General features: G+C 40.8%; 1 protein-coding gene across 3 annotated transcripts in view; it reads right to left on the bottom strand.

Annotated features, from left to right (window-relative positions):
- SLC16A1 (solute carrier family 16 member 1) overlaps positions 1–24,580 on the bottom strand; it is a 102,029-nt gene that overhangs the window by 52,207 nt on the left and 25,242 nt on the right. For 2 of the 3 annotated variants that reach the window (XM_075999988.1, XM_075999989.1), the window contains one exon: positions 12,420–12,500. The gene's annotated coding sequence lies outside the window, so the exon portion shown is untranslated. Of the gene's footprint in view, positions 1–12,419; positions 12,501–18,628; positions 18,797–24,580 lie in introns of those variants that run through there. The other variant, XM_012778444.3, reaches the window with a different exon arrangement.

Below are 24,580 nucleotides of genomic sequence, written 5' to 3' on the forward strand. Positions count from 1 at the left end.
TATATAGAAAAAATTAGCCTGGCATGGTGGCACATGCCTGTAGTCCAGGCTACTCAGGAGGCTGAGGCAGGAGGATGGCCCGAACCCAGGAGTTTGAGGTTGCTGTGAGCTAGGCTGATGCCATGGCACTCTAGCCCAGGCAACAGAGTGAGACTCTGTCTCAAAAAAAAAAGAGACAGGCAAAAAGAATTCTTCTTCCCTGAGTCCTCCTCATGGTGCCAGTGGTGATTTACAAAAGATATCCAGGTCAGGCGTGGAGGCTCACACCTGTAATCCTAGTACTCTGGGAGGCCAAGGCGGGCGGATTGCTCGAGGTTAGGAGTTTGAAACCAGCCTGAGCAAGAGCGAGACCCCATCTCTACTATAAATAGAAAGAAATTAATTGGCCAACTAATATATATAGAAAAAATTAGCCGGGCATGGTGGTGCATGCCTGTAGTCCCAGTTACTTGGAAGGCTGAGGCACCAGGATTGCTTGAGCCCAGGAGTTTGAGGTTGCTGTGAGCTAGGCTGACACCAACCACAGCACTCACTCTAGCCTGGGCAACAAAGCAAGACTCTGTCTCAAAAAAAAAAAAAAAGATATCCAAAGAAAAGTTTAATCTCAGATCAAGGGTCAAGATTTGGCAGTCCCCTCCCTATGTGGAGATTCTCGTGTTTCCACCTTTGCCTGATCAGGATTCAAGTTTAAGAGACCAGGTGGATTTCTTTACAACTTTACAATTTCCCCTATCTCAGACCCATGGCTCCATTTTAGTCACCATGGCCACAGTGACTAAAACTGCCCACTTCATCCTTTGCACTAGATAGACAGTTTTCATCTCCAGACCCCACAGTCAAATGGGCAAGTTCTTTTCTCTTTAGAACTCATGGTCTGAGACCGGGGTGTTTAATTTTATTGTGCTTTGGAAGAGCCCTCCTTAAAGTCATACATGTACCTATAATTCTCACTGTCTATCACCTCTAATTTGGTAGCAAGAAAGAAAATGGAAAATCTTGCAGGAGAGGAATAACTTTTGTTCTACGCTACCTATCCCATGGACAGCTGGTCTACTTGGTTATCCCAAAACCAAAAGTATAGTAAATCACCAAGCTCAGAGTACACCAATATACTATAGCCATTGTTTTCACCACTCCCTCATTCCTCTCTGCTCCCACACCTCATTATCTTGTCCAATGTACGCTTGACACAGCCACAGCAGGAACTAGAATCTGGAGAAGTTACATGCCACACAAGAGGACAATAAGGGGCACAAAACAAATTGCAAATGGGTAACACATAATGTGGCCATCCAAGTAGAGGACTAGGTATGATCTTCATCTCATGCTCCCATCAGACCCAGACATGCTCAATAATAGGTTTTTGCTCCTGTTTCCAATTAAAGATTAGTCAATCTGGGAGCCTTCTAACTCCATCACATGTATCCCCTTTGTTTCACTAGTCACTCATTTGATCAGCCCAGATAAGACCACATCATGCATGAAAGAGCCCAAGAGTGCTTTAACCATAACATGGTAGTATGTAATTCAGGCTACAATGGCTACTAAGACCACTTTATAGAATCCAGTAGAATGCGAAATGTGTTAATTCCAGGATTTACTGGAAGAACTCCCAGTCACTGCAAACATTCTCCTAAACAAAGGCCTTCTACGAAAAACCTAGAGCACTCCCATTCCATCCTCCAAAACTTGCAGGAGTATCACTAAGTTTTTTTGTTTTTGTTTGTCTTTTTGAGACAGGGTCTCCCTCTTGGAACCCCAGCTAGAGTACAGTTGTATCATCATAGCTCACTGCAACCTCAAACTCCTGGGCTCCAGCAATCATCCTGCCTCAGCCTCCTGAGAAACTGGGCTTAATTTTTTTTTTTTAGCGTGTTATGGGGGTACAAGTGTTAAGGTTACATATATTGCCCATGTCCCCCCTCCCTCCTTGAGTCAGAGCCTCAAGCGTGACCATCCCCCAAATGTTGCACATCTCACTCATTGTGTTTCTATATACCCATCCTCTCCTCCCCCCTCCCACCAGCCCAACACGCGATAAATGTTATTCCTATATGTCCACTGAGGTGTTGATGTTTTAAGATCACCTCTTTCTAGGACATTCTGGGTGTCCTGGCATCCATAGTCCCTGCTATGAGGTCTTTCACTGTGAGAAGTTAGACTTTATGGTCCTCTCCCAACAGCAGCAGCAGACAGTTGGAATTAGGACCTGCGCCACCACGTCCTAAGTTTTCTATTTTTTGTAGAGATGGGTCTCGCTCTTGCTCAGCTGATCTGGAACTCCTGGCCTCAGGCGATCCTACTGCCTCAGAATTCCAGAGTGCTAGGATTACAAGAATGAGCGACCTTGCCTGGCCACTAAGTAATTCTTATGCTTAGTCATAAAATAGGCAATTTTTAGCATATAGATTCTATAAAACAGACCTAAACCTAGGTCTACTTAATTCATAGCCTATGTTCTTAATGCTAGACTATTTTCATTCCTTTATTTTATTCAAAATCCTGAGGTCATAGGGAAGGGTGGGGATGAGGAAGAGTCAGGAAAATTCAGGCCAGGCGAGGTAGTTCACACCTGTAATCCTAGCACTCTGAGAGGCCCAAGCGGGCGGGCGGATTGCTCAAGGTCAGGAGTTCAAAACCATCCTGAGCAAGAGCAAGACCCTGTCTCTACTATAAATAGAAAGAAATTAATTGGCCAACTAATATATAAAGAAAAAATTAGCCGGGCATGGTGGTGCATGCCTGTAGTCTCAGCTACTCAGGAGGCTGAGGCAGTAGGATTGCTTGAGCCCAGGAGTTTGAGGTTGCTGTGAGCTAGGCTAACGCCACGGCACTCACTCTAGCCTGGGCAACAAGGCAAGACTCTGTCTCAAAAAAATAATAATAATTCTGTTATATAATGCAAACCTCTTCTTGATTAAATTTAGCTTTCCCACTAATTAATGTGAATTAATAAGGTTTCATAATTATCATATTTATCAGCCAAGTTATTTCTACATAATTATTATTTACCTTCTAATAAATTGGTTAGGAAGGCCACCTCCAATTCCAAATTTTATATAAAATGTTTCATTTCCTATTTCTTTCCTAGGGGTGCATGATTATTTTGAAAAAAGAATTGGCTTGCAAATTAAATTCTTTATCTTGCCCTGCCTCCTCCAGAAAACCTACATCTCTTTCTTATGTTTTTTGACATTGCATATTCATAAGTTTTAACAATCTATGGAAAGGATTCCTCTAGGCTATTTGTGGATCTGCTGAAGTATGAAGGACCTCAAGCAAAAATGTATACAATCTTTGTACTTTAAAATTCAGGCATTCCAAACTCCTAATGTGTTGATCTGCTATCAAAAATGCAGACCAGCGTAGTGGCTCACACCTGTAATCCTAGCACTCTGGGAGGTCAAGGCGGGAGGATTGCTCGAGGTCAGGAGTTTGAGACCAGCCTGAGCAAGAGCAAGACCCTATCTCTACTAAAAATAGAAAGAAATTAATCAAACAACTAAAAATATATAGAAAAAATAAGTCAGGCATGGTAGTGCATGCCTGTAGTCCCAGCTACTTGGGAGGCTGAGACAGGAGGATTGCTTGAGCCCAGGAGTTTGAGGTTGCCGTGAGCTAGACTGATGCCACAGCACTCTAGCCAGGGCAACAGAGTGAGACTCTGTCTCAAAATAAAAAAAAAAAAAAACGCAGACCAGGAACAGTGGCTCACACCTGTAATCCCAGCACGTTGCGAGGCCAAGACAGGAGGATTGCTTGAGTCCAGGAGTTTGAGAACAGCCTGAGCAACATAATGAGACCCTGTCTCTACTAAAAACAAAACAAAACAGAAAAACAGCCAGATGTCGTGGCAGTCCCAGCTACTCCAGAGGCTGAGGCAGGAAGATGCAGTGGCATCATTATAGCTCATATAGCAACCTCAAACTCCTGGGCTCCAGCTGCCTCAGCTGGACTCCTCCTGCCTCAGCCTCATGAGAAGCTGGAACTGCAGGCATGTGCCACCAGGTCCTGCTAAGTTTTCTATTTTTTGTAGAGATGGGGGCGCGCTTTTGCTCAGCTGGTCTGGAACTCCTGGCTTCATGTTCCTGGCCTCCTGCCTAAGCCTTACAGTGTGGAGCTCTGGAGCTCAGGAGTTCAAGGCTGCAGTGATATATAATCACATCACGTCACTGTACTCTAGTCTGGGTGACAGAACAAGACCCTGTCTCTTAAAAAAAAAAAAAAAGAAAATCTGTAGAATTCAGAAATTATGTTAAGAGTATTGGATAGCCATATTAACATTTTGTGATCTAATTTATACATTATCCATATGGAAAACTTCTTCTCAGGTTAGCAAAGGAAATTTCTTCTTTTCTCTTCTTAGGAGAGAAAACTGGAAGGAAGGAGGAAAACAGCATATTTTAAGGAAGAAAGACCTAATGCCCCAAAGATTCATTTTTTATCTATATAATGGAAAGAAATTTTTGTGTTATTGTTTGGTATGAACTCCTGCCAACTTGAAAAGTTAATCTTTCTAAAACAATATCTACTAGGAATTGGGACATTCTTTTCAAGAAGAATTTTGCCTACCCCTTTTCAAAGAGATTGCAAAACAATTTTAACTCACTACAGAACATTTTCTATCTCTCAATTATCCAGTACAACTGTAATACCATTCCTTTTATCCCTCCTCTTTTTGTTTTTGTAGACTGGAAGGTATCCAAAAATAAAGGTGTTCAGAAATGGAGGCACACAGAGATGACAACTAAGGACATTCCCACGAAGGCAGTTCTCTAGGCAGCTGTTATTTAGCCTTTCTCTTGGTCACTCTCTCTTGGTATTTTACCTTCATCTAGAAAAAAGTGTAAAAGGAGCTTATGCTATAGGCCCTCACTGAAGTGCCTGACTTCCCTGAGAAGTTGGATTCTCACATTCAAAATATATGTGGAATTTGGTTCTGTTAAATTTTATGACACCAGAATTGTTGAAAAGCACTCAATTATTATGGTGTAATTTGTTTTCTGTTTATTATCTTAAATATTAGTGATTTCTATTCTTAACGTGCTTAGAAAACAATAGGCTACTAACTTTTCTTAACTTTTGACGCATAGCTCCAGCTAAACTAGCAAACAACATTGCCTCTAAGAAACTGTCTATTTTTTTTTCGAGACAGAGTCACACTCTGTTGCCCTGCAAGGGTGCCGTGGTGTCAGCCTAGCTCACAGCAACCTCAAACTCTTGGGCTCAAGTGATCTTTCTTCCTCAGCCTCCTGAGTAGCTGGGACTAAAGGCATGCGCGACCATGCCCTGCTAATTTTTTCTATATATTTTTAGTTGGTCAATTAATTTCTTTCTATTTTTTTTTTTTTTTTTTTATATAGTAGAGATGAGGTCTAGCTCTTGCTCAGGCTGGTCTTGAACTCCTGAGCTCAAAGGATCCACCCGCCTTGGCCTCCCAGAGTGCTAGGATTACAGGCATGAGCCATGGCACCTGGCCTATTTTTTCTTTAACAATTTAACTTTCTTTTATCCTTGAAAATATATCACTAAAATTTTTTATGAACAGGCTGTTTCTTCTCTGTATCATACAGATTGATTTGTATAGATGTACATGTATGGCTATTAAATATTTGTTCCTATAAAGGGTTGGGTGTCAGTACAATAATGATAATAAAAAGTAGTAGCTAAGAGCACATCCTCTGTGCCAGGCGCTATTGTAAGCATTTTACATAGAGTTGCTCGGTGTAAAACCACTTTTATCTGGTTCTCTTTATTTTCCTGGCAAAACTCTTAAGAATCTATGTTGTAATAAATTCCACAACTCAGCCTTTACCTCCCCAACAAGAATAACTAGAATTCCAGTGTTTTCCATTTATTATTTTGAGTCTAAGAAACTGTCAACTTTTTAGATCCATGCTAGTCCCCAAGGCTTGATCTGAATACACAGCAGGTATCTGCTTTGCTTATCTTAGGACATAAAGCAGTAAACAAAATGTAAGGTAACTTTACACTTAGTATAAGCCCTTGATGTTAATTTCACTGAAATAGGAGATGCAGTAAAAATATTGAGTTGAAGTCTGCTCTGCCTTTCATAATTTTTCAGAAAAATATTGATCAGGATCATCCTCTTCAGCAAATATGAGCATATATATAAATATACTTCTTTATCCCTTATGGTATAATAAAGACTAATGGGCTGGGCGAGTTGGCTCATGCCTATAATCCTACCACTCTGAGAGGCTGAGGTGGGCAGATCGCTCAAGGTCAGGAGTTCAAAACCAGCCTGAGCAAGAGTGAGACACCATCTCTACTAAAAATAGAAAGAAATTAATTGGCCAACTAAAATATATAGAAAAAATTAGCTGGGCATGGTGGCACATGCCTGTAGTCCCAGCTACTTGGGAGACTGAGGCAGAAGGATCACTTGAGCCCAGGAGTTTGAGGTTGCTGTGAGCTGGGCTGATACCACGGCACTCTAGCCTGGGCAAGAGAGTGTCTGGGCAAGGCTCTGTCTGAAAAAATATATATATTCTTCACTCATTTCACTTAATCCATCCATGTATTTGTTCATTCATTGCATGTTTACTGAATACCTACTATGTGTAGTTCAGGCACTCCAGTCTTATTCAACATTGGACTACTAATTAGTAAGATTTTTATAATTAAATTATATTTTTAAATTATTAATTCCTTTACATTCCTTTCACTAGGCAGTGAAAAGGAAATCTTGTACCCCAGTTCCCTAGCCATTTAACTCACTTCCACAGTCAATAATATTACCAGTAACATATTTATGTTATTAATGTTTTTATTTCCTTCCAGAGATATTCTATATATATTAAGTATATACATAAATACATTGTTTTTATATATGCTGGTAGCATTATTCTGCACCTCTTTTTTCTTTTTTTTTTTTTTTTTTTTTTTTTTTTTTGAGACAGAGTCTCGCTTTGTTGCCCAGGCTAGAGTGAGTGCCGTGGCGTCAGCCTAGCTCACAGCAACCTCAAACTCCTGGGCTCCAGTGATCCTTCTGCCTCAGCCTCCCGGGTAGCTGGGACTACAGGCATGCACCACCATGCCCGGCTAATTTTTTTTTTATATATATATATCAGTTGGCCAATTAATTTCTTTCTATTTATAGTAGAGACGGGGTCTCGCTCTTGCTCAGGCTGGTTTTGAACTCCTGACCTTGAGCAATCCGCCCGCCTCGGCCTCCCAAGAGCTAGGATTACAGGCGTGAGCCACAGCGCCCGGCCTGCACCTCTTTTTTCATGTAACAGTTTCTAATGGTTAAGATTTTATTACTCCTTTGAGGCAGGGCATGGTGGCTCACGCCTGTAATCCTAGCACTCTGGGAGGCCAAGGCAGATGGATCGCTCAAGGTCAGGAGTTCGAAACCGACCTGAGCAAGACCCCGCCTCTACTAAAAATAGAAAGAAACTAATTGACCAACTAAAAATATATATAGAAAACATTAGCCGGGAATGGTGGCACATGGGAGGCTGAGGCAGAAGGATCACTTGAGCCCAGGAGTTTGAGGTTGCGGTGAGCTAGGCTGACGCCACAGCACTCACTCTAGCCAGGGCAACAAAGCTGTCTCAAAAAAAAAAAAAAGAAAGAAAAGAAATAAATTGGCCAACTAAAAATATATAGAAAAAATTAGCCAGGCATGGTGGCACATGCCCATAGTCCAGATACTCAGGAGGCTGAGGGAGTAGGATTGCTTGAGCCCTGGCAAGTAGAGTGTGAGGTTGCTATGAGCTAGGTTGATGCCATGGCATTCTAGCCCAGGCAACAGAGTGAGACTCTGACTCAAAAAAAAAAAAAAAAAAAAATGTAAATGACCAAAACAAAATAAGAAAATATGTTCAGTAATAATCAAACAATGCATATTGACAAGGGTTTCTCTATAAAGCCTAATACCTCGAGGATATCTGGAAACACAGCATACAGCATACTCATATTCATACATTGCTAGTAGGACTAATCATAGCTATGAGAATTTATCTTTAGGAAAAATCATATTTTTGTACAAGTTTGTTTACTGCAGTGTTATTTATAATAGAGACTCTAAATAACCTAGATGGCAAACAATAATAGATGAGTTAATATGTAGTATTTTCAAATAATGAATTACAAATACAGTCATGAAAAACAATCATGCTTTAAGTAAATATGGGGAAATAGTTACAATGTATTGTTAAATAAGAATAAAGTTTTCAAAATAATAAAGGTTTCAAAACACTAAATACAAAGTGATCACAATTTTATTTTTTGAGGAAATATGCATAAAAATATAGGCACAAAAGTAATATTATAAGACTATAACTCAAAATGTTAAAGATGTTTATCCTTCAGTGGTGGGATTATTTTCATCTTCATACCTTTATTTAGATTTTTAAAAATAATTCTAAAGTGGTGCTATGACTACCTGAAAAAAGGGCATTCTATAGAGAGCTACTTTATTTTAAGCATCTGTGGTATGTGATTTTTTTTCAAAAACTAGAAATGATTAAGCATTCCACATAACAACAAAGATGAAAAAGGAAAGAGTTTGTCAGATGAAATCATAAAATATTCAAATTGAAATAATTTAATTCAACTCCCTTTATTTTACAGATGAAAAAATTCACATTTATCCAGGCCCACACAGATAGTGTTTAGAATCCAAACAATAAATAGATTTTCTAATTCCCAAGATCTTTAGCTCATCTTTCTTCCTTTCTACTAATGTATAATTCAGTATCTGGCAAGTAGAGTTCTTTTAACTCTGAAAAAAGAGGTAGAAGCATTTTAGGATTAGAAAAAAAAGACTATGTCTTAAATAACATGGCTTTTTCCCTTTTTTGAATTGGCATTTTCCAAAAAAAAAAAAAGCCATGCACACACTTTGTAGTTATCTTCAGAATAGCACATTTGAAATAAAACCTCTAAATACAACTTCGTAGTGCTAATTTAAACATCCCTCTCTTTGTAAGATCCTCCTTTTCTCCCCAGCCCATGCTGTTAAACTCCCTGAAGACCACAGACTGATTATAAAAAGTAAAAGTTAAAATTAACTTCCCACAGGCCTAGCTAGAATCTGAATTACTAATGTCTGATATTAGAAATGTTTGATGTAATTTTGATCAACAAACAAAATAGTTATCAAAAAATGTGATATACCCTTATATTAGAAAGGTAACGTCACGTACATTTTTGTTCATACATTTGGACATTCACCCAATGTTTATTGAGCTCCTATCATGAGACTAATTTGTGCTCTCCCTGGATATAAAAGGGCATTTGAAAGAGACCCAAACTCTGACTTTGAAGTTCAGTCTAGTGTATAATGGTCTCTGCTAAATTATAGATATAGGCAGGAATCAGGTCTTATTTCTCAGTACAATTAATAAAGTATTCTATATACTATAGAAATATTCTTTGAATATTTGTAGACTAGATGAATGAATTTTACCAGGGGTTACTTTGCCACAAGAAGTGGTTATTTATTACTCTGACATATGTACTTACAGGGGTTTGAGAAATAATATGGACTAAGAAGCCCTGATATAATCTCACTCTTTTTATTTGTTTGTTTTGAGACAGAGTCTCATTATGTTGCCCAGGCTAGAGTGAGTGCTGTGGCATCAGCCTAGCTCACAGCAACCTTAAACTCCTGGGCTCAAGCGATCCTACTGGCTTAGCCTCCCGGGTAGCTGGGACTATAGGTATGTTCCACCATGCCCAGCTAATTTTTTCTATGTATATTAGTTGGCCAATTAATTTCTATTTTTAGTAGAGATGGGGTCTCGCTCTTGTTCAGGCTGGTTTTGAACTCCTGACCTCGAGCAATCCGCCCACCTCGGCCTCCCAGAGTGCTAGGATTACAGGCGTGAGCCACCACGCCCAGCCTTAACCTCACTCTTAATGAACTTTGTCGTGCTCCTTCCAAAGCCAAGCCATCATTCAAATCATACAAAATTGGGTCTAAGATCTGGTTATGAAAAAATTTCTGACACAAAACAAAATGTGGCCACCCAATGACAATGATAAAGCAAGCAGCCTTGATGCTCAGATACTGCTATCATCAAAATTAGGACAGATTATTATCATCATTATTATAATTTTGTTCTTTAAAAAGAAAACCCTTTGACATTTATTTTCTAATAGTTTTCATAAACACAAGATATTTTGGGGAAGTAATCTGAGAGATTATATGACCTAGCATTTTTGCAAGGAAGTAACGGATTTCAACACTAATACTGAACAGAAATCTCTGAAGTAATAAATTTTAAAATGACCAGAATATCAGGGACTTTTAAAGTTTTGGAGATTGACTGGTATGCATCCATATCTTTTCATTTGCTGACATCTCAGTGAAATCAGGATCTTTGCTCTTAAATCAAAGAAGCAAAAGCCTATAAGCACTTTCCTCTGTTATCTCCCCTGTAAATAATAGATTTTTTCTAATCTAATTTGCCTCAGGAGGTAAACACAATATGAAAAGGCAAAGACTTGGCCCTTCTTAGGTCTGCTCTACCTAACAGATAAAGTGGTGCTTACCTGGGACCTCCAAGAGTTAGCCTCTAGTGTGTCTTCCAAAGGAAAGAGAAAAGACTGTCCTCCAGGCTGATATAAACAGGGGCAGACAGTAGCTGTACATGACCTGTGTTCTGACATGGTTCTGGCATCTGTGCAGAATCTTTGGTAGCCTGTGCTTTGTCACTTTCTAGCCAGTACAGAGCCAAGGCACCTGGAGCCTGAGACTCAACCAATGTACAAGTTTTTAGACTTCCTTGAGGGTAGGAGAACAGAGTCCCAATACTCTCACCATTTGGTTTGTTATCACTCTCAGATGGGCTTTGGGGCCCAATTAACGAGCAGGCACCATGCCACTGGAAGAGATACATGAGCTTGGATCTCAAAGGGTATGTACTCTGAAGCTGAAATCATAAACCAGAACATCTGATGTGTGTCTCATACACAATGCAGGAGGGAGGACTGCTGACGGAAATGTCACACGCAGCTGCTTTTAGTGCTTGGCTCTCACTGATGAAGCTTCCCCCTCTGCCACTGTGCACCACCCTCTTCCTGCATGAGACCCATTTAGGGCTCTTTCTTCTCATCCTCCAGGCTGTGAAACAGGCTGTAAGTTGATATCTGTTGCATCAGTATAGTTCTTGGTTGGTTGATGTGCCTGATAGGCTAGAGGAGTTGACTGGCATAGCTACTGTTTCAGTCGGGAAAGACAGTCACCCTTAGAAAGAGAATTGTGTGCCCTGAAAGGTTAGAAATACAGCTATGGTTCTAATTAACCACCTTGTTAAACAGTATCCCTTGAACAAGTTACTTTCTTCTTCTACAACTTCTCCAGCTGTACAATTAAGCATATAATCCTGTGTGGCTTCACAGCAGGGTATTGTGAGAACAAGCTATTCCCTCCATCTGGAATTCTCTTGCCCTCACTTTTCCATTGCCAAATCCTTCTTATCATTTGGATTTAAGTTGAAAAATCAATTTCTTGGGGAGATCTTTCCTGATTTTACTTTTCTGCTGCTCAAAACCAGGAGGAGGCCAGGCACCTGGCACTTCCATTTTTGCGATGAATGTCACACTATAATAGCTGTTCAGTGTCCATCTTCCCTATTAGACTGTAAGTTCCCTTAGGGTAGAAATTATATCTATCTTTTGCACCTTGAATCTCCAGCACCAAGCATTGTGCTTTGTACATATTTGGTGCTTAATAAACATTTGTTGAATCAATGATGAATTATATCTCATAATCACTTTGAGATTCCTTTGTGAAAAAAACCAATATTGAACTCTTTGTACCTTCCTAATAATGCTGGCAAAATTGAGAACAGGTATTGAATTAGAGCCAAAAGGACTGCTACTTACTGAATAGATAGTTCCCCGTGCCTCAGTACTCTTTGCCTTTTCATATCACCACAATCTAAATTCTTCTCATCATGGCAAACTGTTCCCAACTCCCCAAGCAATCGTTTCTAGGAAGACTGCGGTCTATTAATTTTTTAAATGAAACCAAAAATTCAGGCTGGTTTTGAGAGTTGAGTGTTGTTTTTCCTCACACTTTAGTCAATTTAAAGAATCATTAAGCTCCTGTAAAAAAGATTTTATGTAACCTGTAACTACATTTGAGAATGAGTTTGCCAACTTCAAATAAATTCTTTCCAAAATACCTCTTGTTGTTAACTCTAGTTATTTCTGAAATATTAACGTGAGCTTGAGTATCTAATTTGATCTAGAAACTGTTCAGAGTAGATTCATACCAGCTTCAGTTGCCATTGATGAATTCATCGATGTGTTGATTCGGCGATTGTTAGTGAATACTAAATGTCAGGCACTTTTCTAGACGTTTGGGAATATCAGTAAATAAAATATTCTTGCCCTCAAGGAAATAATTATAGGACTGATATGGCGTAGACAGTACTCACCTAATATTCCACTGCTCCCCTGCTTTCCTCAGCATCCCTTGCAGTTAGGTTGAGATTGCGTGACAACGTCCGGCTAATGGCCTAGGAAGGAAGTGAGATGTATGATTTTTAGGCTGGAGAAGGTATAAGCTAATGTGCTCCCCCTGGCCCTCTTTTTGCCTGTCGCAGCAACGCCAGAGGTTGTATGTTCCACACGGTTCCATTACAAGGTATAATCTCAGTTATTTTGGTTACTGAATCTCATAGTCCACTTGTGCTGCTATAACAAAATACCTGAGATTGGGTAATTTACAAATAATAGAAATTCCTTTCTCACAGTTCTGGAGTCTGGGAAGTGCAGTCAAGGCACTGCTATGTCCAGTGTCTGTTGAGGGCTGCTCTCCTGCTTCCAAGGCAGTGCCTTGTTGCTGCATCTTCCAGAGGGTACAAAAGCTGTGTCTTCACAGGGAGGAAGGGACAGAAGGCGCAAACTCGCCCCCTCAAGCACTCTTATAAGGCACTAATCCATTAATGAGGAGGGAGCCCTCACGGCCTAATCACTTCCTAAAGTTTCCACCTCTTACTACTATTGCACTGAGGATTAAGTTTCAACATGAATTTTGGAGGCAACACAGACATTCAAACCATAGAATTCTACCCCAGGTTCCATCAAATTTATGTCCTTCTTATGTACAAAATATACTTATGCTATCCCAGTAGCTTCAAATGTCTTAACTTGTTCCAGTGTCAACTTTGAAATCTGACTCCAAAGTCTCGTCTAAATGTCATCTAAATCTGGAGGGGTATCGTGGCTCATGCCTGTAATCCTAGCATTCTAGGAGGCTGAGGCGGAAGGATTGCTTGAGTTCAGGAGTTCGAGACCAGTCTGAGCAAGAGTGAAACCCCTCCTAAAAACAGAAAAATTAGCCAGGTGTCCTGGTACACACCTGTAGTCCCAGCTATTCAGGAGGCTGATGCAAGAGGATCGCTTTAGCCCAGGAGTTTGAGGTTGCAGTGAGCTATGATGATGCCACTGTACTCTACTCAGGGAGATAAAGTGAGACTCTGTCTCCAAAAAAAAAAAAAAAAAGGAAATTGAACCTCCCTCCACATGGCCCCCCTTAAAAATTTAAATATCATCTAAATCAGATATGGGTGAACTCAAGGTATGATTCATCCTGAGACAAATTCCTCTCCAGCTGTGAGCATGTGGAAATCAAACAAGTTATGTGCTTGCAAAACACAATGGTGGATAAGCATAGGATAGACATTCCCACTCTAAAAGGGAGCAATAGACAAGAAAAACATGGGTAACAGGTCCCAAGTAAGTCCAAAAACTGAACAGAGCACACAACATTAAATATTGAAGCTTCAGAAAAATAACCTTTGACTCTATGGCCCACCTTCCAGACACACTGGGTGGGGGTTGGGCCCCCAAGACCCTGGACAGCACACTCCAGTGGCATCACTGGGCACAGCCCACACTGCAGCTCTCAGGAGGTGGAGTCGAGTGCCTGCAGTTCTTCCAGCTTGGCACTGCACACTGGTGGCTCTACAGATTTGGGGTCTCAGGGGTAGCCCTTCCCCATAACCTCACTAGATATTGCCCTTGTGGGGACTTTCTGCAGTTACCCTGACCCCAGAGTTCTGCTGGGCATTGCCTAGTAGGGGCTCTCAGCCTAGGTCCTGAGGCTTTCTGAGGCAGCCCTTGAAATCTAGGTGGAGGTAGCACTGCATCCACAGCTCTTGCACTCTGCACACCTGCAGAGTTGGCACCACAGAGATGCCACCAAGGTTTACCACTTGTGCCTTCTGGAGCAGCAGCCTGAATCACAGCTGGGGCAGTCAAGAGTGCTGTGATACAGGGAACAGAGACTTGAGGCAGCACTGGGCAGCAAGCCCCAAGATCCCACAAAACTGTTCTGTCCTCAAGGTGCTGGCACTCTGGGCCTGTGTTGGGAATGGCAGACTCAAAGATCTATGAAATGCCTTTCAGGGTCATACTTCCATTGTCCTAATGAATAGCATGTGGCTTCCTTCTATGGAGACTAATCTCCTTATCAAGTGGTCACTTGGCCACATCCTTAGTATTCTTTCCCAAACATGCTTTGACAACCTGGCTAGTGTTAAAACAAAGTTAAAATGGAGACCAGGTGTGAAAAATTGCCGAGCATACCAAACCAAAGGCCTTAAAAATAGCCTAAATCTTGCTTAAACTGTAAATATAAATAAAACATAACTTGGGTCATTTGTGGTAAATGCTTATGTTAGACAAAACTAAAACTTAACCCCAACCAATCACAAGCAATCAACTAACATATTGATTAGGGACTAACTCTGTGATTAGGGACTTTCCAACAAAGTACCTTAAAAAGGCAATTTTGTAATTGCAAACCATTCCAATAATTTCTTTATTTTGCCTCCACATTTTCCCAATAAATATTTTAACATTTTGTCATTGGAACACTAAACCTCTTTTGGTCTGGTGTTCTCCAGTTGATGAATTGCTTCTTACTCAAATCAACTCTTTAAAATTTTATTGTGCCTCAGATTTTTCTGTAACGCCAGGCTGAGAATTTTCTGAATTTTTTCCTTCCCTTCCAATTCTATCTTTAATTCATTTCTCTCTTCTCACATTTTACTATAAGCAGTCAAAAGTAGCTATGCAGCACCCTCAATGCTTTGCTTAGATATTTCTTCTACCAAATATCCTAGTTCATTACCCACAAGTTCTGCCTTCCACGTAGCAGTAGGACATGGACACAATTCAGCCAAATTCTTTACCAATTTGTAACAAGAATGGCCTTTCCTCCAGTTTCCAATACCACATTCCTAATTTCCATGTGAGACCTCATCAGAATAGCCTTTACTGTCCATATTTCTACCAGCATTCTGATCATGACCACATAAGTGATCTCTAAGATTTAGCCTCTCTCTATAGCTCTCTTCTTCTCAGCTCACCAGAACTGCCCTTAATATACACCACTCTGTTCATGGAAATCTAGGCTTTTTCTAAGATGCACCTCCAAACTCTTCCAGGCTCTATAAATCACCAAGTTTCAGAGCCACGTCTGCATTTTCAGGTATTTATTATAGCAACATCTCAGTCTCATTACCAATTTCTGAGTCTTTTTGTGCTGCTACCAAAAAATACCTGACACTGGGTAATTTATAAAGAATAGAAATGTATTTCTTACAATTCTGGAGGCTGGAAAGTCTAAGATTAAGTCGCTAGCAGTGCCTATATGGTTAGAGCCCTGTTTCTGCTTCCAAGATGGTTCCTTGTCCTCACATGGGGGAAGGGACGGAAAGACAAAAAGGGAGAAATGCTGTATAAAGCCTCTTTTGTAAGACATTAATCCCATTCATGAGAGTGGAGCACTCATGACTTAATCACTTCCTAAATGTCCCACCTTTTAATACTATCACATTGGGGACTAAATTCCAACATGAATTTCAGAGGGGACGTTGAAACGAGAAGATTGAGTGAAGGTGAGGAATAGAGCAACACTCAACTTTCACTGCTTGCCAACCTCTGCTAGGTACATGACATGTGTAAGATATAAGTTTTTGTGGTTTAAGCTACTGAGAATTCAGGGTTTGAATGCTGGGATAGCCAGTATTAATGCTCCTGAGTAATACAACTCCATTTACTTATTTAATACCTTTTATGTGTCAGGTATAGTACTAGGCTATGTGTAATAGCGATTTGTTGTAGTTAAAACTCTGACAATTCATTTTAGAGAATCATGTTCAATATCCATTCTGGGCCGGGCACAGTGGCTCACGCCTGTAATCCTAGCACTCTGGGAGGCCGAGGCAGGCGGATTGCTCAAGGTCAGGAGTTCGAAACCAGCCTGAGCAAGAGCGAGACCCTGTCTCTACTATAAATACAAAGAAATTAATTGGCCAACTAATATATATAGAAAAAATTAGCCGGGCATGGTGGCTCATGCCTATAGTCCCAGCTACTCGGGAGGCTGAGGCAGCAGGATTGCTTGAGCCCCAGAGTTTGAGATTGCTGTGAGCTAGGCTGATGCCATGGCACTCACTCTAGCCTGAGCAATAAAAGGAGACTCTATCTCAAAAAAAAAAAAAAAAAATATATGTATATATATATATATATATATATATTCATTCTGAACTATTATATTCAATCTTACCAGATACGCTCCTTTTTTTTCCTTTTTCTTTCTTTTTTTTTTTTAGCAGTAGCTCTAAGATTGATACAATTCTTGAAATTTTAGAGGGAAAAGGAAGACTTTAAGGCTTATTCTAGAGGACTGAAATTAGGATGAGTTCTTATCATTCTATGGCTATCTTAGTAGATTATTTTATATGCCTTATTTTTCTCATAGGTAAAATTGGGGATAGTATTCGCTGGTAATATCACAAGGCTATTGTGATGATCAAAATGAGGTGACTATATACATTATGAATCATTTGGGCAAATATAATATGACTATCCTCATTGAATCTAAGATACTACTGTTTGTAAGGAACACCATTTATTATATACCACTAAGAAAGAAAATAAGTTAATCTGTGGCCCAATGTCCTCATTCAAAGGGCTTATTTAGATTTATTTAAACATGGATTTTTATCATATATCACACTTGTGCATTAATAAAAAGGAAAATATAAAGGAAATGATTTAGTTAAGGCAGTCCAAAATATCTTCACATTCAGAGTCTTTCTTCTGGCCGGGTGTGGCAGCACTCTGGGAGGCTGAGGCAGGAGGAGGATCTTGAGCGCAAGAGTTTGAGACCAGCCTAACCAAGAGTGAGACCATGCTCTACTGAAAATAGAAAAAATTAGCTGGGCATGGTGGTGCATGCCTGTAGTCCCAGCTACTCAGGAGGTGAAGACAGGAATTTGAGGTTGCTGTGAGCTAGGCTGATGCCACAGCACTCTAGCCCAGACAACACAGCGAGACTCTGTCTCAAAAAAATAAATAAAAATAAAGGAACAGAGTTTGTCTTCTGAGTCACTTTTGACTCTGAGTCATTGATGTCTGTGTTTCTCAACACAGCATTACCAGAGTTGCATCAGAGCACTAGTGATGCAGCATTCCTTAGGCAGGTCTCAACCATTTTTTTCTGAGGTTTTCTTCCAAATCTCTGACATTCATTGTGTAAATTTTGATACAAGTACTTTCTTGATCTTTCCAGAAGGTGTTGATAGGCAACAGCTAGGATTCATATAACTTGCTCCAATGGTAGTTGAGTCAATAAACTGAAATGTTCATGGGTTTCAGTTTTCCAGTCATGCCACCGGAAAAACAGCCACGTTTGTGCCTGAGCAGACAGACAATCACTACATCAAAACTGCTGAGCAGCAGAAACAACTGTAAAACACCATCAATTGTAAGTCACGTCTTGGTTTCAGAGGTGTTAAAATATGACAACATATGTGTCTTGGAATAGATAAAATATAATATAATATAAAATAGATAAAATAAAACAGTATTGTTATTTTACAAATAAGGATATATAATAATAAGGCCGTGAGAACCCCAGATACCCAGGAACTCACAGCTCATTCTTTCATCTCCATCACACTGTTAGCACAAGCCTTTGCCATCTTAAATCTAGGACACGGCAATAGGAAGATCTCTGGGGTATAGGGAAAAGAGAACTAGCTTTGGGGTTTGAAAACCTGGGTCTGACTATCAGATCAGCCTTGCAGTTTTTCAGATGTGTCATGTTTTGGGATTCAGAAGGTTTGGGGGGGATTTAATGTAGGCAAAGGCACTTTGTTTTGTTGTTGTTTGGTTTTTATCCAAATTTCTTTTTTTTTTCTTTTTTTCTTTTAGCGTATTATGGGGGTACAAATGTTAAGGTTACATATATTGCCCATGCCCCCCCCCACCCCTCAAGTTGCAAAGGCACTTTGTAAACTGTAAAATCTATATTCAAGGGCAAGTAAACTAATATTTGTTTAGTGCCAGGAACTGGGCTGGGTATGCCTTATGTCATTTGATTTGATGTAAATGCTAAGGCATATAGTTTCTTGATAGTCACCCTGCTAGCTAATCCATCCTATACTGTTTTTTCCCTCCTGAAACATCCCTTTCATTGCCTCATGACTTAAAGCAGAAATTTTCTGTGGCTACCATTTGTATCACAAAGAAGTTGATGACTATGAGCCTGTCTTAGTCAGTTTGTGCTGCTATAAAAGAATACCTGAGGACGAGTAATTTATAAAGAAAAGAGATCTATTTGGCTTACATTTCTGCAGTCTGTGCAAGAATCGTAGCTCCAGTATCTGCTTCTGGTGAGGGCTTCCACTCACGGCAGAAGGCAAAGGGGAGCCAGTGTGTGGAGATCACATGGCGAGAAAGGAATCAAGAGAGAGAAGAGAAGATGCCAGGTTCTTTTCAACAACCAGTTCTCACAGGAACTAAGAGAACTCAGTCATTCCCGGGAGAATGGCACCAAGCCATTCTTGAGGATCCTCCCCCATGATCCAAACACCTCCCATCGGGCCCCACCTCCAACACTGAGGATTGAATTTCAACATGAGACTTGGCAGGGCTAAACAAACCATATGCACACTATGGCAGAGCCCATCACAAAGCTGCAGCCTCTCATTCACTCTTTGTCTTCTAGCCAGACACACTGGACATAAGACACCCTTGGGCCACCAGTGTACTGCCTTCTCTCTGATTCTTATATTAGAACTAGCCCCAGGACTGTGGCAGAAAGTTTTTACTTATGGTAAAAAGTCCAAAATGAGGCTGGGCGTGGTGGCTCACGCCTGTAATCCCAGCACTCTGGGAGGCTGAGGCAGGAGGATCACTAGAGCTGAGGAGTTCCAGACCAGCCTGAGCAAGAGCAAAACCCCATCTCTAATAAAAATAGAAAGAAATTAACTGGACAACTAAAAACATATATTGAAAAAATCAACCAGGCGTAGTGGCGCATGCCTGTAGTCCAGCTACTTGGGAGGCTGAGGCAGGAGGATCGCTTGAGCCCAGGAGTTGGAGGTTGCTGTGAGCGAGGCTGATGCCACAGCAGTCTAGCCCAGGCAACAAAGTGAGACTCTGTCTCAAAAAAAGGAAAAAAAAAAGTCTAAAATGAATCCAAGATTCAGGGTGTTGATCTAAACTGGCATTAGACAATTATACAGATACAAGTGCACAGAAAGTTGGCATACAAAATACCTGGCCATCAGCTGGTCTGAGTGCACTTGTGTTTACAACTAATCGATCACAACCAGTTACAGATTTGTTTGTTCTTTCTCCACTCCCACTGCTTCATTTGACTAGCCTTAAAAAAATACAACTAATTGATCACAAAAATCCTAGCAACAGAAACCAGAGGCCCCGGTGACAAGGAGATCATTTGGGGGGCTGTAGCTCTGTTCATGGGAGGAGAAGTCACTGGTAAGAAATTTGGTCTAAGAAAATAGAAAGATAAGACAGGAACTGCTCCCTTCAAAAGCCTGATTACCTTTGAAATGGACTCTTTGAACTAATGACCTGGTCTCCTCACGTTATTCTAGCAGGAAAATTAGATAGAGTCCTTGGAATGGAGTGAAGCTTAATCTGTGAGTTAGGGTTATAGATCCACGCTCAGAAGCTAAAGGAATATGAGGCACATTATTATACCAAGCAAATTAAATGCTATCTTGAAATATTAATAGGGAGGTGTAAGGTGGAGGGGGTGTATGAAACCATAAACTTTATTATGTTTTAAATGATCTTGGGCTAGAAGGAGAAAGACCCATAAAAATTTGAGAACTCTCAAGACCTATCTCAAGGCTCCCTTCTTTAGGACACCTTCCTCAACAGCGATGTTGTAATGTTCAACTTGTAACTCAATGTAACATTCATATCATTCTCTGATTATTTTATATACACGCACATTGACTCCTCATTATGATTTTCAGCGTAAGGGCACTAACAGTATCTTACTTTTTTAAAGTATTCAGCATATATAATACCTAGCATAATGCCATGTAAAACTCAGAAAGTTTATTAATGTCACCTCTTCCTATTTGAATCTGGCAGAGGTTATATCTTGCATGATCTTCATATTGGTGAGGACCCAGGTTACTTTTTGCCATCAGCACATGTTTTTCCGAGAACTCAGCCACTCCAGAAAAATCTATTTTATTTGCAGAACTATTGCAAAATCTGACACTCCTCTTCACTTCACTGGAATGCCCTTGTAATTGCCAAATGTTGCCTTGCCTCATGGAAATTCTTGGCCAGACCTATGGATTGCCAGACCTTGCAGCTGTCAACCCTTGAAGTCCAATTCTCCTATAACATCAAATCCAGCAGTGTTTCTTAATGACCTAATGAGAGCAGGCACTGAGCCAGTTGCCACTGAAGGTATGAAGACATGATTGCTGCCTTCGGGTAGTTAAAAGTTCATACAGAAACAACCATAAATATTTAAATAGCAGATAGAGACTTAAGTGACAATTATGAATAGTAGAAGAGATAACAAAAGCATGACATAGGGAAAAATGCCTGTAAGAAGTCATCGGAGATGGCTAGGCGCTGTGGCTCATGCCTGTAATCCCAGTGCTCCGGGAGACCAAGGCAGTAGGATCACTTTAGGCCAGGAGTTTGAAACCAGCCTGGGCATCATAGTGAGACCCTTGTCTCTACAAAAAAATAAGAAAAATTATCAGGGCATGGTGGCACACATCTGTAGTCCCAGCTAATCCAGAGGCTGAGGCAGGAGGATCACTTGAGCCCAGGAGTTGGAGGTGACAGTGAGCTATGATCATGCCACTGTACTCCAACACGGGCAATAGAATGAAAATCTGTCTCAGGAAAACAAAACACACAACAACAACAACAAAAAACCTCACTGGGAGGAGAGAGATAAATTCGACCTCTTTTATCTCGAAGGCCAAGAACTCAGTATAGCTCACCTTGCCCTGTTTTCCTTCCTGTCACCATTTTCGATGTGGCACCATTCCTGCCTTGGGAAAAGTCCACCTTGTCTCTTTACAGCTAATTCTATACATTAAAACCTATGCTCTTGATGATTTTGTTTTTAAGTTTTCTAGACCTGGGAACCAGGGACTAGTACCAGGTCATAAAGATATTATTCATTTTGTCACAACATGTTACTCTCCTTCCCTGGGATGTTGGGCCAGCACATATATGATTTCTACTCATACTTATCTTTCTACCTAGAATATGATCTTCCCAGAACAGCCTTTTCTTCTGAGATGAAGAGACTTTGTCAAAAGCAGTGCAATAGTCACTGCCTCATGTCCCTTCACCTCATGTTCCCTGCCTGTTCCCTCCCTAACCTCTCTCCTTTGGCAACTCCATCTGTTGCCCTATGAGAATGAATGTCATCCCATTCCAAGTCTTCATTCAATGGTTCTAAAAGGAGAGAAAGCCTAAGGGTATGAGTCAACTTTATTCCTGGTACTGACCCCTGTTTGTTCTCATGGTTAGTTGCCCTGAGGAACAGGGAAGAGAAATGCTACTTCTGCTTCTCTTGCTTTTAAAGAGAAGTGATTGAATGCTGATCAATCAATTTTACTACTTTAAAAGAGATCCATTTAAAAGGAAGTGATAACACACTGAGCTCCTGTTATATGCACATAGAGCATTACCAAGTATTTACTTCATGATGCTTACTGTGTTACAATTGCCTTTATTAATCTTGGTGTTGGCTTCTTCAGCAAAAACAGGATCAAGCTACTCCAGATCAACAAGCATTTGCCTGATGGCCTGGTAAGTGAAAATGCTCTTTTATCATACCAGGTAAAGACATTATCACTATGACCCGTCCTTCTATCCTCATTTATATTCTGGTGATTTATGTATGCACCTATATCTCCATTACAATGTAGCTTCCTGGAGGAGAGAATTCATTTTCTTATTTATCTTTGTTCCCCTTCACATCATCAAGTGGTGCATTGCTTAAGTTCAACAAATGGTTTTTTTAATCAATCAATCAATTCTTGCCAAAGTGGTAGCCCATCACTATTGCCTGGCTTTGTTGAATTCCTTCGACTCTGAATACCAGCTCTCTAAGTGTTAAAAATAACAACAGTAGCAGTTACATGTGACAACAGTTACAGTTACAACCATGAATGGCCACTCCCCTGAGAGCCAGTGATAACCAGAGGAACAGCAAGGAGTCACTTGAGGGGCATAACCATCCAGACCTTAGCTCAAACAGACCTAGGGAATGACCTGAGGAATTACATCCAGAATGGAAACTTCCGAGAACATCCACATTCAACAGAACTATCTTTCAGCACCCAGCAGACAGTCTCTGAGAGATCTTGCTCTGTCTCATCCTGTCCTTATGCAGTGAGTGAGGAAGGGGAGACTCTCGTTACCCAGCTTGTAACCCAGAGAGGTTCCCTGACATGAGGATTGCTGAGAGACTGAGCAGATGCAATAGGAATGCCTGTGCTCTTCCCTGACTGCCTATTTTGGCCATCTCCCTGCTTTTAGATTTCACAGTGGAGGGGTCAGAGGCTTGAGCCAAGCCAAAGATACAGTAAAAAGATCTGGAATCTACCTCAATGGGTAGGGCCAATTAAGACAAGAGGGGAGTGCACAGAGGGGAATGTTCAGAAAACAAACCTCCTGCAGGAATCTGGAATCATAAAGGGGCCAAGTCTTACTACTCAGTTAACCCCTGAATGCTGGTGGAAGCTTTCCTTAAATATGTGAATGTTGGAGAGAGGTGGGATATGGTAAGAAATCACAATACCTTGAGTGAGTGGACTGGGCAGTCTAGAACCCCGGTTGGCCTTCAGTGAAGAGAATCAGTAACTATAGTTTGACTGCCCTGATCAGCCCTATCCCTTTCTCCCAGCATCATCTAGAGATCTCTCTAAGGAGAGGCTGTGGATATAATCAAGTGTATCTAGTGTTCTGTGTCCACGCACCAAGAGCTCTGGGTCTACCTGAGATTGTTTCCATCTTCTGAAAGGAGCTGGGAAGACTAGGCCTCAAAATGCAGGGGCTTCCATTCTCATTGTGCTTTCCCAATGAGGCAGCCTGATAGTTCTGGAATAATTCTGCTCCTGCATGACCCTTATCCTCTTTCCTGTGCCCTGAAGATACAGAAGGAGAGGAGCAGAGTTTGTCCACACTTTCTTTCATGATCTGCTGTGCAAGGTGTCCTGTAGCACGTGCAGGCAGAGAGATATTCCTTTTTTGACTTAATCTCTATAGTTACCCTGGGCACTAAGGTTCTAGGGGCAACTATCCTCCTTTAAGTCTTGGCTGCTTTAGCTGGGAGGACTTGTAACCTTCTCTTTCACTAGTTGTTATCATTAGAAGACTCCCAGGCATTCTGGAAGTTCTGCATGGGAGTAGGAACTGCTGCTGTTACTGTAGCTGCCTGAGTCTACGGCAAAGAGCCAAGAAAAAAAAATTGCTTCACACCGTGTGCACTGACTCCCCCAGAGCTGGCACAGCCACGGTGTCTGCAGAGCCATGTAAATCTTTCTCCAAGCAGTCTGTCTCTTTGGTAGCTACAGAAACAGTGTTTGTTATCCTTTAGTTCTCAGTAGACAGGCAAAAATCTGATGGCGACAGTCTTTGTTTCTGAAGCTGGAAAGCCAATCAGCAAAAGCTTCAGAAAGAAGGCAGCTTTGACCAGATGGGTCCTGTTTCTTATTGCTACTCTCAGTACTTTGGGCTCAGTGAGAGGACTCCCCCGCCAAGAACTTGGAACTAAAGCTGCCCTTTCAGATTTAAACCTTGAAATCCATGCATAATGGATCAAAGGATAGGTATTCAAAGTCTTAGTAAAGAGGAAGAATGGTCTCCCTGGTAGGCAAAATTATGCTCTTACCTAAATTCAAGAAAGAAGGTATCATTCAGAAGCAGGGCTAGTCAGCCCTGAAAACTTAGGAAGAAAGAGGGTCTCAGAGAGGCAAATCCTGGTGCTGTTTATCCAAGTGTTTGTAGGTAAGAGGTTGCACTAGCCTGTTGCGTTCTGGAGGCAGCTGCTTTGGAGTTGAATGGATTTGATTCTGTCATAGCCTGTAAATATATATAACAAAAAAGACTCCCTTGTTTCTGATTCTGTACTCTGTAAGCAACATACTCTTACCATCTGACTTCCCAAGTGCTGGTCACAGGACCTGAATGTTTTGGCCCTTGGCCATTATATTTCTTTCTATTTCTATTCAAAATTTTATACATAAACTGTGATATTATGGTTTTGAATACCAGC

Source organism: Microcebus murinus, chromosome 2, assembly GCF_040939455.1.
Source record: "Microcebus murinus isolate Inina chromosome 2, M.murinus_Inina_mat1.0, whole genome shotgun sequence".
Classification (NCBI taxonomy): Eukaryota; Metazoa; Chordata; class Mammalia; order Primates; family Cheirogaleidae; genus Microcebus; species Microcebus murinus.